Source organism: Mesoplodon densirostris, chromosome 2 (assembly GCF_025265405.1).
Source record: "Mesoplodon densirostris isolate mMesDen1 chromosome 2, mMesDen1 primary haplotype, whole genome shotgun sequence".
Taxonomy (NCBI): domain Eukaryota; kingdom Metazoa; phylum Chordata; class Mammalia; order Artiodactyla; family Ziphiidae; genus Mesoplodon; species Mesoplodon densirostris.
This window is the reverse complement of record NC_082662.1, coordinates 130659125-130677435: the sequence shown is the minus strand read 5'-3', so window position 1 is coordinate 130677435 and position 18311 is coordinate 130659125.

Here is an 18311-nt window from a genome sequence, read left to right as displayed (position 1 = left end):
ATATTCTTGCCTCCTTTACCAAAACTAAAGTGACCCTATGTGCATTGGTTTATCTCTGTGCTTTCTATCCTGTTCCATTGATCTATATTTCTGTTTCTGTGACAGCACCATATTGTCTTGATTACTGTAGCTTTGTAGTATATTATGAAGTCTGGTAGCCTGATTACTCCCACTCCGTTTTTCTACCTCAAGATTGCTTTGGCTATTTGGGGTCTTTTGTGTTTCCATACAAATTGTGAAATTTTTTGTTCTAGTTCTGTGAAAAATGCCAGTGGTAGTTTGATAGGGATTGCATTGAATCTGTAGATTGCTTTGGGTAGTATAGTCATTTGCACAGTGTTGATTCTTCCAATCCAAGAACATGGTATATCTCTCCATCTGTTTGTATCATCTTTAATTTCTTTCAGCAGTGTCTTATAGTTTGCTGCATACAGGCCTCTTGTCTGCCTAGGTAGATTTATTCCTAGGTATTTTATTCTTTATGTTGCAGTGGTAAATGGGAGTGTTTCCTTAATTTCTCTTTCAGAATTTTCATCATTAGTGTACAGGAATGCAAGAGATTTCTGTGCATTAATTTTGTATCCTACTACCATATCAAATTCATTGATTAGCTCTGGTAGTTTTCTGGTAGCATCTTTAGGATTATCTAGGTATACTATCATGTCATTTGCAAACAATGACAGCTTTACTTCTTCTTTTCCAATTTGGATTCCTTTTATTTGTTTTTCTTCTCTGATTGCTGTGGCTAAAACTTCCAAAACTATGTTGAATAACAGTGGTGAGAGTGGACAACTTTGTCGTGTTCCTGATCTTACAGGAAATGGTTTCAGTTTTTCACTATGGAGAATGATGTTGGCTGTGGGTTTGTCATATATGGCCGTTATTATGTTGAGGTAAGTACCCTCTATGCCTACTTTCTGGAGGGTATTTTTTAATCATAAATGGCTGTTGAATTTTGTCAAAAGCTTTCTCTGCATGTATTGAGATGACCGTATGGTTTTTCTCCTTCAATTTGTTAATATGGTTTATCACATTGAGTGATTTGCGAATATTGAAAAATCTTTGGATTCCTGGGATAAACCCCACTTGATCATGGTGTATGATGCTTTTGATGTGCTGTTGGATTCTGTTTGCTAGTATTTTGTTCAGGATTTTTACATCTATGTGCATCAGTGATATTGGCCTGTAGTTTTCTTTTCCTGTGACACCTTTTTCTGGTTTTGGTATCAGGGTGATGGTGGCCTCGTAGAATGAATTTGGGAGTGTTCCTCCCTCTGCTATGTTTTGTAAGAGTTTGAGAAGGTTAGGTGTTAGTGCTTCCCTAAATGTTTGATAGTATTCGCCTGTGAAGCCATCTGGACCTGGGCATTTTTTTGTTGGAAGATTTTTAATCACAGTTTCAATGTCAGTGCTTGTGATTGGTCTGTTTTTATTTTCCATTTCTTCCTGGTTCAGTCTCAGAAGGTTGTGCTTTTCTAAGAATGTGTCCATTTCTTCCAGGTTGTCCATTTTATTGGCATACAGTTGCTTGTAGTAATCTCTCATGATCCTTTGTATTTCTGCAGTGTCAGTTGTTCCTTCTCCGTTTTCATTTCTAATTCTATCGATTTGAGTCTTTTCCTTTTTTTTCTTGATGAGTCTGGCTAATGCTTTATCAATTATGTTTATCTTCTCAAAGAACCAGCTTTTAGTTTTACTGATCTTTGCTATATTTTCCTTCATTTCTTTTTCATTTATCTCTGATCTGATCCTTCTGATTTCTTTCCTTCTGCTAACTTTGGTTTTTTTTTTTTTCTCTTCTTTCTCTAATTGCTTTAGGTGTAAGGTTAGGTTGTTTATCTGAGATGTTTCTTGTTTCTTGGGGTAGGGTTTTATTTCTATAAACTTCCCTGTTAAAACTGCTTTTGTTGCATCACATAGTTTTGGGTAGTCATGTTTTCATTGTCATTTGTTTCTAAGTATTTTTTGATATCCTCTTTGATTCCTTCAGTGATCTCTTGGTTATTTAGTAGTGTATTGTTTAGCTTTCATGTATTTGCATTTGTTACAGTTTTTTTTCCAGTAATTGATATTATAGCATTGTGGTCGGAAAAGATACTTGATATGATTTCAATTTTCTGGGCAATTTAGCAAGGCTTGATTTGTGACCCAAGATGTGATCTATCATGGAGAATGTTCCATGAGCAGTTGGGAAGAAAGTGTATTCTGTTTTCTTGGATGGAATATCATACAAATGTCAATTAAATCCAACTTCTTTAATGTGCTTAACGTGTGTCATTTAAAGCTGGTGTTTCCTTATTTATTTTCATTTTGCATGATATGTCCATTGTTGAAAGTGGGGTGTTAAAGTCCCCTACTATGATTGTGTTACTGTCAATTTCCCCTATTATGGCTGTTAGCATTTGCCTTATATATTGAGATGCTCCTATGTTGGGTGCATAAATATTTACAATTGTTATATCTTCTTCTTGGATTGATCCCTGAGCATTATGTAGTGTCCTTCTTTGTCTCTTGTAATAGTCTTTATTTTAAAGTCTATTTTGTCTGATATGAGAATTGCTGCTCCAGCTTTCTTTTGATTTCCGTTTGCATGGAATATCTTTTTCCAACCCCTCACTTTCAGTCTGTATGTGTCCCTAGGTCTGAAGTGGGTCTCTTGTAGGCAGCATATATACAGGTCTTGTTTTTGTATCCATTCATCCAGTCCATATCTTTTGGTTGGAGCATTAATCCATTTACATTTAAGGTAACTGTCGATATGTATGTTCCTATTACCATTTTCTTAATTGTTTTGGGTTTGTTATTGTAGATCTTTTCCTTCTGTTGTGATTCCTGCCTAGAGAAGTTCCTTTAGCATTTGTTGTAAAGCTATTTTGGTGATGCTAAATTCTCTTAGGTTTTGTTTATCTGTAAAGGTTTTAATTTCTCCATCGAATCTGAATGAGATCCTTGCTTTGTAGAGTAATCTTGGTTTTAGGTTTTTCCCTTTCATCACTTTAACTATGTCCTGCCACACCCTTCTGGCTTTCAGAGTTTCTGCTGAAAGATCAGCTGTTAACCTTATGGGGATTCCCTTGTATGTTATTTGTTGTTTTTCCCTTGTTGCTTTTAATATTTTTTCTTTGTATTTAATTTTTGATAGTTTGATTAATAGATATCTTGGCATGTTTCTCCTTGGATTTATCCTGTATGGGACTCTCTGTGCTTCCTGGACTTGAATGACTCTTTCCTTTCCCATATTAGGGAGGTTTTCTACTATAATCTCTTGAAATATTTTCTCCGTCCCTTTCTTTTTCTCTTCTTCTTCTGGGACCCCTATTATTCACATGTTGGTGCATTTAATGTTGTCCCAGTGGTCTCTGAGACTGTCCTCATTTCTTTTCATTCTTCTCTTCTTTATTCTGCCCTGTGGTAGTTATTTCCAGTATTTTATCTTCCAGGTCACTTATCCGTTCTTCTGCCTCAGTTATTCCACTATTGATTCCTTCTGGAGAATTTTTAATTTCATGATTGTGTTGCTCATCATTTTTTGTTTGCTCTTTCATTCATCTAGGCCCTTGTTAAATGTTTCTTGTATTTTCTCCATCTATTTCCACAATTTTGGATCATCTTTGCTATCGTTACTCTGAATTCTTTTTCCAGTAAACTCCTTATTTCTTCCTCATTTGTCTGTTCTGGTGGGTTTTTACTTTGCTCCTTCATCTGCTGTGCATTTCTCTGTCTTCTAATTTTGCTTAACTTACTGTGTTTGGGGTTTCCTTTTCACAGGCTGCAGGTTCATAGTTCTGTTGTTTTTGGTGTGTGCCCCCACTGGGTAAGGTTGTTTCAGTGGGCTGTGTAGGCTTCCCAGTGGAGGGGACTGGTACCTGTCTTCTGCAGGCTGCATCTTGTTTTCTGGTGGGCAGAACCACGTACGGTAGTGTATTTTGAGGTGTCTGTGACCTTATGATTATAGGTAGCCTCTCTGCTTATGGGTGGGGTTGTGTTCCTGTCTTGTTAGTTGTTTGGCATAGAGTGTCCAGCTCTGGTCATTGAGTGGAGCTGGGTCTTAGCATTGAAATGGAGATCTCTGGGCGAGCTCTCACCAATTGATATTATGAGGGGCCAGGCGGTCTGTGGTGGACCAATGTCCTGAACTTGGCTGTATCACCCTAGAGGCTCAGGCCTGACACCCAGCCAGAGCACCAAGACCAGACATATAGCATCTTGATGCTGCAATGCTAAGTTTAGTTCCAGGGGAAGGAGCTTGGTGGTGGTACTCTTGCTGCTCTGGTTGACCACTGCCTCTGCAGGAGCTCCACTAATCCTGAGGGTCTACAAGCTGCAGGAAGATGAGGCCACCCAGGGCAGCCTGCAAGCCATGATTCTTGTCATGAACCTGCTGCTGCAGTTGTGGAATCCATCTTCCCCTGCCACTGCCACATGTGTCTCAATGTTTTCATCTGAAAAAAATGGGCCAATTAGACTTTATGATCTTTGAGCTTTCTTACAGCTCTGACACCTCTGAGAGATCAGCCTTAGCACCAACAGTGGAGCTGACATGATATGGCCATGTATTTCCAGGCACACAGTTTATTTATTTTTTCTATTTTGATCTAATCTACTTCCATATTCCTTTTCTTCCCATTTTCTGTCCACACGTACATAGCAGCAGAAAGCACAGCTTCTCCACAAGTGAACCTTCTTCTTTTTTTTAAATTGAAGTATAGTTGATTTACAATATTATATTAGTTCCAGGTGTATAACATAGTCATTCAATATTTTTATAGGTTATACTACATTTAAAGTTATTACAAAATAATGGTTATATTTCTGTGTACTATACAGTACATACTTGTTGCTTCCATAAATGAGCATTCTGATTTTGAATTCATTTGTAAAGAGTGACGTGACCCAAAAATGTCATTCATAAATGATCCTTGATAAAACTGACTTGCAATAAGCTTCTGTCATGCTTAGCTTCTTCTGACAAAAGTCCCATTTTCAGTGAACTTGGCTGGAAGCGTGAGTTATACACCTTATCCTAGAAAAAAATCAAGGAATTGAAAACATTTTCTAAAACTGTATAGGAAAAAACACACTTTGGAATTTAACGGAAATGTAATTGTAGGCCAGGGAAACCCAAGTCTACTTCTTTTGCATCCTGAGCACAGGACTCTCATGCAATCTCCTTGGGGTGGGATAGTGAATATGGAAGAGGAAGTTGAGGCTTTGGAGTTAGACTAGGATTCAGAGCTCTCTTCTGCAGTGTGAGAACCCTCAGTTTCCTTATCTGAAATAGGTGGAGATAATAAAAGCTACCTCATAAGCCTGCCGTAGGATCAAATGTGATAACACCTTTGGTCTTTGGCCTCTGGCACATGAAGACCTACATAGAAGTTAGTTCCTTTCTTTCAACAATTTCTTGATAAAATAGCTTTAGCCATACCTGAAGAAAATCTTATCCTCTGAAACAACTAAAGTGAAAAAACCTAGAGAACATGGTTAACTGAAACTGGCAAATATCAGTGTTTTCTGTTAATACTAGTGCCATGAAAAATCCTGTGAATTTGGCACCACTTGCAAGTAATGCAAAGATGATTCACAGTCACATTTATAAAGTTCTTTGACCTCCTTAGGAGAAAGATGTTAAATAAATACAAGCAAAATTCTGTTCATATCATTCTTCAGTGGAAATGCCACACTTAACCACATTCAAACTCCATAACATGTTCTTTTTCTTTCTATGCTATGTACCCAAGTCAATATTTCAAAAATCTGTGTCTGTTACCAAGAAGAATGATGAAATAGCATACAGGACAATTTAAAATAAAGAAGTGAGAGAGACTGGACCGATAGAGAACATTAGCTGCTCCCAGAAAGAAATTTGAAAAGATACAGCACTGAGCCCTTAGAGAAAACTTGCTTAAAATACATGGTCATCTTACTTTGCTCATGATTTGAAATTAAATATGTTATAATTTCACTATCTTATTCGTTTCTCTAATGTGTTATCAAGAACAGGCAGAATCATTTAGGTATTCACACAGCCCTTTAGTGATCTAGAATTGATTAATACCCATTGGCACTGACAGTCTGTTTGGAGTGAATGAAAATGCACACTTTCAGTACTCCAGGGGAATAGAATAAGACGTTTTCATATTTGAAACAAAAGCTGTCAAACACCTGTACTTATAAGTTAATTCTTAGCATAGTGGAGAGAACAGCAAAACTACCCATCACAGACCCTTGATCAGTATGGAGGTTGATGCTCCCTATTCCTCTGTCATTGTGCACCTCATGGTGACACTGGTTATCTGGCCTTGACACATCTGGGAGTTATTTTTCTCACTGACCAAGACGTAGCTGTATACCTAAGCCTTTTTCTTCCAAGGAGCATGGCTGGGCTAAATTTAAGACCCATAAATTGTAGTTAGAAAACTGAAAAATACAAGAGAAGCATAAATAATTGTTAGTCCATACCAGGTAAGGGAAGGATAAGAGAGAAGTAACATAACTAAGGGGAAATTCCTTCAAAACAGAAAGAGGGCAGGAATTCTATAAATTCTCCCCATGGAGAACAAAGAAAAAAAATGTGAAGAAAAAGAAACTGATTTAATAAATTAATAACAAATTGATGTGTATTGTGAAACAACTTTCTTCCAAGTATGAGTTGTCTGGCTATTTTGATGAAAGTCATTTTGGAATTTTCAATCCATGGACGTAATAATAAATATACTTTGTCTTCTGAGGAAAGAGGAAAAAAGAACAGGTTTTTCCCTTGTTGAATTTAAATGTGGGTCTGGTTATTTTAATCAGAAATATCCTGTACCACAATACAAGTGGAGCATGAAGAGTATATATGAGTCTATATTCTAGTGTAACTATGAAACATGTCCATCCTTCTAGTCTTGTTCTCAAACATAATTTGAGTGTTATAAGAATAGAACTGGAACGGATACCCAAACAAGAAAAGAGTCAAAGATATGATTTCTTACTTCAGAAAAAGAAACGCAAACAGGCTTTAAAATACAAAAAATATGTTCTTCTGATTCATAAGATAAATGTAATTTTAAACTATACTGACAGTGCATTCAATGCAAACCCTATTGAAATATCTGCCTTTTTTTGAGAAATGTATAAGCTGATCTTAAAAATCATATAAAAATTCAAGATATCCAGAATATCCAAAACAATCTTGAAAAAGGAGAATAAAATTGGAGAATCACACTTCCCTGCTTCCAAACTTACTACAAAGCTATGGAAATCAAGACAGTTTGGCACTGGCATAAAGATAGACACATAGATCAAAGAAATATAATTATGAGTCCAAAATAAAATCCATATATCTATGGCCAATTGATCTTTGTTAAGGGTGCCAAGGTCATTCAACGGGGAAAGTATAACTTCTCCACAAATGTGCTGGGACAACTAGCACCCACACACAAAAGAATGAAAGTGGATCTCTACTCACACCACTTACCCAAAATAACTCAAAATGGATCATAGACCTAAATGTCAGAACTCTAAAACTTTAAGAAAAACTTATGAGTATATCTTCATGTCCTCAGCTTAGGGAACAATTTCAGGTATGACAGCAAAAGTACAAAAAACAAAAGGAAAAAATGATATAATAGACTTCATTAAAGTTAAAAACCTTTGTGCTTCAAAGGAAACCATCAAGAAAGTGAAAAGATAACCTATAGAAGGGAAGAAAGTATTTTGATATCATATATCTGATAAGGAGCTTGTATCCAGAATTTATAAACAACCCTTAAAATTCAATAATAAAAAGAAAAAACCCAGTTTAAAAGTGGACAAAAGATTTTTGCCAGAGAAGATATATCTATGACTGATAAGCACATGAAAAATGCTCAACATCATTAGTCATCAGGGAAATGTAACTTGAAACCACAATGGTAGCTACTTTGTTACTGAAGGCAATTATCAATTTCAGTTCCAAGGCAAGAGGCTGATAATTTGGGCTTTTCCCAGGCAGGGGGCCGTAGCTGGAGGACAGAAACCAGAAGAGACTATGTAAACATCACAAGGCTAGAGAGACAACATTGGAAGTGAGGAGGCAACATTCCAGTGAGTAGAGAAGAGTGAAACTGAATCTGGTGGGGAACGATTTTGCCCTCTAGGAATTTGCCTATTTCTATAGCTGAATGTCTTTGGAAGATATAAACCTGAGCCGAAATCTCCTGAAATTCAGAGCAGTGCTTTTTGCAGTCTCACTGTGATATTGACATAAAAATTAGAGTTCAGGATTTGCTAGGGGAAGGGCTCCCAGTGAACATATCAGGCTATCAGAAATGTGAAAAATTAATAGAGCTCAGAGACCAGAAAAGGGAGCTCCCATGTCCTGGGACAAAGGCAGAGCTCAACAGGAAAATATTCTTCTTCTTCCCTGGCAAGGACTAAGCCAATGAAAAGCCATGTACTCTTTGCTTACTGTAGCCCTTCCAACTTCTTTATTGTCTCCATAAAAGTATTCTCATTCCCTTGCCACGTGGGAACTTGCACATGGTTTGCCATTGTTGCAGATCCCAAATTGCAATTCTTTGCTGATCCTGAATAAACCCACCTTGGCTGGAGAAATAGCTAGCAGTCTATTGTTTCAGATCAATATTTTGGTGGTATGTATGGGGACCAGAGAAGACCCCCGCAGCTCTGTGGCTGGTGAGCAAATAGGTGTGACATACACAGTGGAGGCCATTGTCAATCACTGCTTTTCTGCCTGACCCTGGCATTTGAAGGTACATCTTTCTCCTGGATCCAGGTTCACACCCTCTTTGCATTTGAAGCTCTCTAGTTTTTACCTGGGATCTACATAAAGGTTTCATCCTCGTGGTTAAGGCCATGTTCTGTATGAAGTACTTGTTTGGCACTTTGATCTGATCTTGCGATCAGACTGTTTCAACTGAAGCTGGCTAAGAATGCCTTCAGCCCAATTCTATTGGGGAGAGGCTGCTTTAAATGAAACTGTAAGGTTTTTATCATAAATGGGTGTTGAAATTTGTCAAAAGCTTTTTCTGTATCTATTGAGATGATCATATGGTTTCATCCTTAAATTTGTTAATATGGTGTATCACATTGATTGATTTGCATATATTGAAGAATCCTTGCATTTCTGGGGTAAATCGCACTTTATCATGGTATATGATCCTTTTAATGTGTTGTTGGATTCTGGTTGCTAGTATTTTGTTGAGGATTTTTGCATCTATATTCATCAGTGATATGGCCCTGTAATTTTCTATTTTTGTGACATCTTTTTCTGGTTTTGGTATCAGGGTGATGGTGGTCTCGTAGAATGAGTTTGGGAGTGTTCCTCCCTCTGCTATATTTTGGAAGAGTTTGAGAAGGATATGTGTTAGCTCTTCTCTAAATGTTTGATAGAATTCGTCTGTGAGACCAACTGGTCCTGGGCTTTTGTTTGTTGGAAGATTTTTAATCACAGTTTCAATTTCAGTGCTTGTGATTGGTCTGTTTATATTTTCTATTTCTTCCTGGATCACTCTCGGAAGGTTGTTCTTTTCTAAGAGTGTGTCTATTTCTTCCAGGTTGTCCATTTTATTGGCATATAGTTGCTTGTAGTAATCTCTCATGATCCTTTGTATTTCTGCAGTGTCAGGAGTTACTTCTCCTTTTTCATTTCTAATTCTATTGATTTGAGTCTTCTCCCTTTATTTGTTTTTTTTTTTTTTTTTTTTTGCGGTATGCGGGCCTCTCACTGTTGTGGCCTCCCCCGTTGCGGAGCACAGGCTCCGGACGCGCAGGCTCCGGACGCGCAGGCTCAGCGGCCATGGCTCACGGGCCCAGCCGCTCCGCGGCATATGGGATCCTCCCAGACCGGGGCACGAACCCGTATCCCCTGCATCGGCAGGCGGACTCTCAACCACTTGCGCCACCAGGGAGGCCCTCCCTTTATTTGTTGATGAGTTTGGTTAGTGCTTTATCAATTATGTTTATCTTCTCAAAGAACCAGCTTTTAGTTTTACTCATCTTTGCTATATTGCCCTTCATTTCTTTTTCATTTCTTTCTGATCTGATCTTAGTGATTTCTTTCCTTCCGCTAACTTTGGGGTTTTTTTGTTCTTCTTTCTCTAATTGCTTTAGATGTAATACTGAGTTGTTGATTTGAGACTTTTCTTGTTTCTTGATAGAAGATTGTATTGCTACAAACTTCCCTCTTAATGGAGGCATAGAGGGAACTTACCTCAACATAATAAAGGCCATATATGACAAACCCACAACCAACATTCTTCTCAGTGGTGAAAAACTGAAACCATTTCCACTAAGATCAGGAACAATACAAGGTTGCCCACTCTCACCATTATTATTCAACATAGTTTTGGAAGTTTTAGCCACAGCAATCAGGGAAGAAAATGAAATAAAAGGTATCCAAATTGTAAAAGAAGAATTAAGGTGTCACTGTTTGCAGATGATATGGTACTAGACACAGAGAATCCTAAATATGCTACCAGAAAACTACTAGAACTAATCAATGAAGTTGGTAAAGCAGCAGGATACAAGATTAATGCACAGAAATCTCTTACATTCCTATACACTAATGATGAAAAATCTGAAAGAGAAATTAAGGAAACACTCTCATTTACCATTGCAACAAAAACAAATAAAATACCTAGGAATAAACCTACCTAAGGAGACAAAAGACCTGTATGCAGAAAACTATAAGGCACTGATGAAAGAAATTAAAGATGATACAAAGAGGTGGAGAGATATACCATGTTCTTGGACTGGAAGAATCAATACTGTGCAAATGACTCTACTACCCAAAGCAATCTACAGATTCAATGCAATCCTTATCAAACTACCACTGGCATTTTTCACAGAACTAGAACAAAAAATTTCACAATTTGTATGGAAACACAAAAGACCCCGAATAGCCAAAGCAATCTTGAGAAAGAAAAACAGAGCTGGAGGAATCAGGCTCCTGGACTTCAGACTATACTACAAAGCTACAGTCATCAAGACAGTACGGTACTGGCACAAAAACAGAAATATAGATCAATGGAACAGGATAGAAAGCACAGAGATAAACCCACACACATATGGTCACCTTATCCTTGATAAAGGAGGCAAGAATATACAATGGAGAAAAGACAGTCTCCTCAATAAGTGGTGCTGAGAAAACTGGACAGCTACATGTAAAAGAATGAAATTAGAACACTCCCTAACCCCATACACAAAATAAGCTCAAAATGGATTAAAGACCTAAATGTAAGGCTAGACAGTATAAAACTCTTAGAGGAAAACATAGGCAGAACACTCTATGACATAAATCACAGCAAGATCCTTTTTGATGCACCTCCTAGAGAAATGGAAATAAAAACAAAAATAAACAAATGGGACCTAATGAAACTTAAAAGCTTTTACACAGCAAAGGAAACCATAAATAAGACGAAAAGACAACCCTCAGAATGGGGGGAACTATTTGCAAATGAAGCAACTGACCAAGGATTAATCTCCAAAATTTACCAGCAGCTCATGTAGTTCAATATCAAGAAAACAAACAACCCAATCCAAAAATGGTCAGAACACGTAAATAGACATTTCTCCAAAGCAGATATACAGATTGCCAATAAAAAACGTGAAAGAATGCTCATCACTAATCATTAGAGAAATGCAAATCAAAACTACAATGAGGTATCCCTTACACCAGTCAGAATGTCCATCCTCAAAAAATCTACAAACAGTAAATGCTGGAGAGGGTGTGGAAAAAAGGAAACCCTCTTGCACTGTTGGTAGGAATGTAAATTGATACAGCTACTATGGAGAACAGTATGGAGCTTCCTTAAAAAACTAAAAATATAACTACTGTACAACCCAGCAATCCCACTACTGGACATAAAGAAGACATGGCACATATATACAATGGAATATTACTCAGCAATAAAAAGAAATGAAATTGAGTTATTTGTTGTGAGGTGGATGGATGTAGAGACTGTCATACAGAGTGAAGTAAGTCAGAGAGAGAAAAACAAATACCGTATGCTAACACATATATATGTAATCAAAAAAAAAAGATTCTGAAAAACCTAGGGGCAGGACAGGAATAAAGACGCAGATGTAAAGAATAGACTTGCGGACACGGGGAGGGGGAAGGGTAAGCTGGGATGAAGTGAGAGAGTGGCATGTACATATATACACTACCAAATGTAAAACCGATAGCTAGTGGGAAGCAAAAGCATAGCACAGGGAAGTCAGCTCCGTGCTTTGTGACCACCTAGAAAGGTGGGATAGGTAGAGTGGGAGGGATATGCAAGAGGGAGAACATATGGTTATTTATGTATATGTATAGCTGATTCACTTTGTTATACAGCAGAAACGAACACACCATTTTAAAGCAATTATACTCCAGTAAAGATGATTAAGAAAAAATAAATGAAACTGTGCTGGTTTTTCAGCCCATAGCCCATTCCTTTAGAAGAGCTGTCTTCTGGAGACCTGGCTCCTCCCAGACAAAGTTATCTTTTTAGTATTGGCTGGGATTAGCTTGCAAGCTGTTCGAATTGAGCCATTTGTTCTGTAAGCTGTTTAAGTTGTTTGAAAATTGTTCTTTATCCTAGAGGATAAAAAACCTGTAGGAAATGGGATCCCAGTTATCTAAGTATTTTGAGGGTGCCCCCCTTACAGGAACTCCAGCTGATTTTATGTTTAAAAATCATAACCTGGGAATTCCTTGGCAGTCCAGTGATTAAGATGTGGTGCTTACACTGCCGTGGCCCAGGTTCAATCCTTGGTGAAGGAAATAAGATCCCGCAAGCTGGGCAGCACAGCAAAAAAACACAATCCTTCCTCCTGTGAGTTTCTAATTAAAGAGACTGACCTGACCAAAGGCAATTTAGAAGACCAATGGCCTTTATGGGGAATTTTGGAATCCCCAAACTTAATTCCCTTAAAACAGAATTGGACTACAATAGCTCAGAATTTTTCAGAACTGTGTGGAATGCTTATTCCGATTGGTATTTTGAAGCTTCCCAATGCTGTTAGGAATCTAAAATTGCCTCACTAAAGCATAAGATTTTAAGATTAACTGAGGCAAACAAATTACCAAAGAGAGATAAAATGGCTCCCGGCACCTCAGGCTCTTCTTTCTTGGCTTCTCTGTTTCTGGCTCTGCCTCCAGCAGAGCCTTGTCTCTTCTCCCTCAACTCCTTGTGGTCAGACTTTTCCTCCTTGCCTTCTGTGCTGCCTATGCCTCCACTACAGCCTCAGTTCCCACAAGCCTCTCACCAAACTTCTCCCTTTCTCTGAAAATCTTTTCACTCTTTTTTCCTCTGAACTCACCAGAACCTGTCCCTTTAAAATTAAGCCATCTGAGGATCCAGAGGTTAAACCCTTAATTTCTTATACTACCTGGACTAAAGCTGAACTGCAAGGCATAGTCAAAAAGTTTCCCAAAGTAACTGAATTCCTCAGATTTGCTAAGGAATTTAATAAAGTCGTTCAGACTTATCAACCTAAGAGTTCCTAGGACTTTTCTGAAGACTGTTGATTGAAACAAAATTCAGTCTTGCGCACAAAACTCTGAACAACCTGTTCATGATTATTACAACCGACTTCAGATTGTTTTTAAAGAAAATTCTAGTCTTCAGATATTGATTCCACCTGGGTAGCTTTTAATTCTATGTTTATTAATTTGCTGAACTGGGACCTTTTCCTTCTACTAAGAAAGACCAGGATGGAATGGAAACTATGTCCACTCCTGATTTCGTTAATCTGGCAATCAGCTCTTAGTCTTCAACTCCATCAAATGAAGGTTCCTAAACAAAAACAAAACCTTCCTGATTTCTGCTGTTATTGCAAAGAGCCAGGACATTGGAAAAGAGATCATTATAAATTGAAGTGCTTTAGGTGCCTACAGCCCTCTAACCAGCCTTTCCAACTTTCTCCCAATTCTCAATGATGGGGCTCCAAGGAACTGCAGGGGCTCTTCCCACTCTTCCCTTTCAATTGGCTTTCAGAAACATTTCTCCAGGCTGGGGATGACTTGCTTCCAATCTTAATTGACACCAGAGCCACACTCTTGGTGCTCAACCCCATTACTGTAAAGCAGCCCCTACCTCGGAGTACTAAAACAGTTCAAATAGTGGACATCTCTACTAAACCTCAAGAGGTTCCTCTCTCTAAACTTACTCTCTTTTGTTTAGGCTCTTTGAGAGATACTGACACTTTTCTCCTTAGTTCCTCCACCCCTGTCTATTTATTAGGTTGAGATTTCTTCTTAGAGAAGTATCATGCCAGTATGTCTTTCTTCCCAAAGACAGAAATGATTCTAAAAATTAACAGTAATAATCAAAGGAACCCACCAAGTGAATTAAATGACCCTTGACACCTTTTATTTGTTCCATCTCTGATGGTACTAGAGATGATTCTGGAAACACTAATACTTCATCCCTATTGAATCAGCTACCACTTTCCTTATAGGCAAAATCTCCAACTGATGTTGGCAAAATTCACAGCACAACTCGTATCAAGAAGCAACTAGACCTCTCAAAACGTCTTCTCAGAATTAATCAATACCCTATAAAAGCCCTCCAAAGATAAAGCCCATAATAGAAGATTACAATGCTCAAGGTGTCATTATTCCTTGTACTAACCCCTGTAACACTCCCATTTTATTGGTGAGAAAACCTAAAGGCTAAGGGTGGAGGTTTGTCCTGGACCTCTGAGCAATAAACAGCATTGTTATCCTTCAACACCTGTTGTTTCTAACTCCCATACACTATTAACATCCATTCCCATTGGAAGTAAATTCTTTGCTGTAATTGATTTATGCAGTGCATTTTTTAGTATTCCATTTAATGAAGCTTTTTGCCTTAACCTTTTTGCCTTCACTGGGGAAGAATAATTCACCCGGACAGCAATGTCTCAGGGTAATAGTAAGAGTCCTTCTTATTTCTCTCAAATCCTAAAGGCTGGTCTGGATGTCATAAAGTTCCCTAGAGGTTCTACTTTGTTGGAATATGTGGATCATTTGCTTCTTTGCTCTACTTCTGAAACCTCCTCATGGGAAGACAGCATCTAAAAACTTTTAGCCTTAAAGGGACACAAGGTCGTCAAAGAAAAATTACTGTTTTCCCAAATCCAGATTCGGTATTTAGAGCTTCTGATATTAGAACAAGGGTTACATCTAGATCCAGATAGACTTCATGGTGTCCTATGTTTTCCAAAACCCAAAACTAAGCACCAACTGTGAGGTTTTCTTGGGCTACTTGGTTATTGCTGAAATTGAATTTCAAATTTCTCTTATGCCCAAACCACTATAGGTTTTACTCAACATTAACAACCCCAGTCCAATTTTATGGGACAATGTAGCCTTAAAAGACTTAAAGGAGAATTTGATGAATTCATCTCCCCTTGGGCTCCCTAATTATCATATCCCCCCCCCTTATATATATGAAAAGAGAATGCCCTTGGAATACTCACCCCAAAACACAGGGACTACCATGGACCTATGGGGAATTATAGTCAGCAACTGGACCCTGTGGCATGGGGATACCACTCTGGTCTTAGTGCCATTATGGCCACTGCCCTTTTGGCTAAGGCCAAAGAGAAAATTATTGTGGAATCCCCTTTAACTATTTTTGTACTTCATGCAGTAGAAGCTCTCCTGAATTGTCATCACACTCAGTATTTCTCAGCCAGCTGCCTCACCTCCTATGAAGTCCTTTTGTTAACTGCCATGCACATAACTCTTTATATTGCAATAAACTTAACCCAGCTACTCTTCTTCCCTCCATCACTGACACCGTCCCTCATGCCTGCTTAACACTGATGGACCACCTCTTGACTACTCATGATGATCTACAGAAAATCCCATCGGATAATATTTACTTCTCATGGTTCACTGATGGTTCTTATTTTAAAGGTGACAATGGCAAATATTGTGCTGAGTATGCATTATAACTACTTTTGATGTCGAGGCAGCATTTTTACCCATGGCTACTTTGGCCCAACAGACTGAATTATATACTGTTACACAGGCTTGAACTTTAGCCAAGGACAAAACTGCCAATATTTATACTGATAGTAGATATGCTTTTGGTAGTTCATGATTTTGGAATGTTGGTTTCCTTACTTCCAGTGGAAATAAAAATTTAAATGGTCGCTATATTTAAGAATTATTTGATGCAATATTTTTTACCTGTCACTTTAGCTATTATTAAGAATCCAGGGCTTTTTAAACTTGACTCTCTGGAAGTTAGGGGAAATCACCTTGCTGATAATCCTTCAAAGAATGGTGCCTTTAAGGGGAACAACATCAACTAAACCTTTGTCATGGTCCAAAGAGATGTTTTCCCAAATGATAATTTTTAAAAACTAGCAAATGGATTTCATACAACTTCCTTTGTCTAATATGTTTAGTCATGATCCGTACATTTTCAGACTGGACTGAAGCCTTCCCTTGCAGACAGTCTACTACCTGTTTTGTGGCTAAAGTCCTTTTGGGAAAGATTATTCGAACTTCATAGTGACCAAGGAACCTGTTTTTTTGGCCAGGTGTTTTAACAAGTCTGTGCTGTGTGTCTGGTTTTACAACACTTTCACTGTGCTCAATCTTCTAATGCACTAACAGCATTATTAACACTCAATTGACAAAATTTGTAGAGGCCCTCCAAATACCTTGGTCAAAAGCATTGCTGTTGGTCCTTCTAAATCTCAGACCCACCCCCCGTGGAGCTCATAAACTCTCACCCTTTGAAATGGTCACAGGACATTCAATACAATTGGCACCTTCTTCTTTTGATCCACAACTGATAGAAGGAGAGATACTCTAATATTGCAAAGGCCTAATTGCTTCTATTAAAATAACCATGTTTTGGTAGAGCCACCTTTTCACAGTGTACTCTCTAGAGATGAAGACCTTAAGCATCACATTTTGCAACCTGGAAATTTTATCTATTGGAAAAGACACCACCACAAGAACTCTCTTCAACCTTGCTGGAAAAGCCCCTATCAAGTACTGCTAACAAACCCTTGTGCACCAAACTCTAAGGAATAGACTTTTGGATTCATGTTATACACCTAAAGAAAACACTGAACCCTGACTGAACATACACTTCATCTGGTGACTTGAAAGTAAAGATTTCCCAGAATTGAAGCAGATGACATCTGATGAGACAGCTTTCCTAAGATATCTGGACCAGGTCTATTGGAAGTTTATTGCCAAACCTTTGATGATGTAAAGTTTCACATGATCTCCAATGTCTATGAACTTGATAACATACGGACTTTAGATAAAAAGTGCCTGACAGTTCTCCCTCCTACCCTTAACTTGTTACTTCACTGTGACTTTAATAGGTTTTCAATCTGTGAACTTTCCCATTGATAAGACACATGACACCCAGGAAAGGTCCTTCCTAATGTTGAGGGACAAAAAGCTGCTGAAACTAGAAAACCTGATACTTGATCAGAGATGCTTTCAGAGAATGGTCTTGATCAAAAGGGGGAAATGTAAAAAATTAATTAACAGAAACCTCAATTAAATAGAGTGGGAGACCAGAATGGGGAGTTCTCACACCCTGTAATGATAACAGTCCAACAGGAAAAAGGAAGACTCCTTTTCTTTTCTGGCAAGGACTCAACAAATGAAAAGCCATGGACTCTCTAATGTAACCCTCCCTACTTCCTTTTCCTCTCCTTCCCTTGCCACATGGGAAGTTGTCTGGGACTCACCATGGTTTCAGACCCCAAATTTCAATTCTCAGCAGGTCCTGAATAAACCCATCTTTGCTGGAGGAATATTTGGCAGTCTACTTGTTTAGGTCAACACAAAAAGGCACTGAAAATTTACAACCTAGGATTTAAATTAACCAGAACTAGACAAAGCCTTTCCAAAAACAAAATATAGTCTTGACTCACCACAGTCTCTGACTGAAATAAAGTTATAAGCCTTTCTCTATATGCCCAGCAGAGGAAAAGGTAAAATCTCTATGGAGAAATATAAACTGGAGGCTCTATAATTTTTTTTTCTATTCAATATCTACCTTTCAATTAAAAATTACTAATCATGCCAAGACACAGGAACATATGATTGTAAGCCAAGAGGGAAGAAGACAAGAAACAAACTCAAAGGTAATCAAGATAAATAGTTGAAAATTAAGAATTTCAAAGTAACTATGATTGGCATGTTCAAGAACATAGAGGCCAAGATGGAGAAAATAGATGAAAAGATAAAGACCTTCACCAAAGTGTTGTAATTCATTTAATATTTAAATTCTATAACATAAAAATATAGTAACCAAAATTAAGAATCAAACAGGTCTTTGGCAGCAGTTTTGACACAGCTGAAGACAGGATTA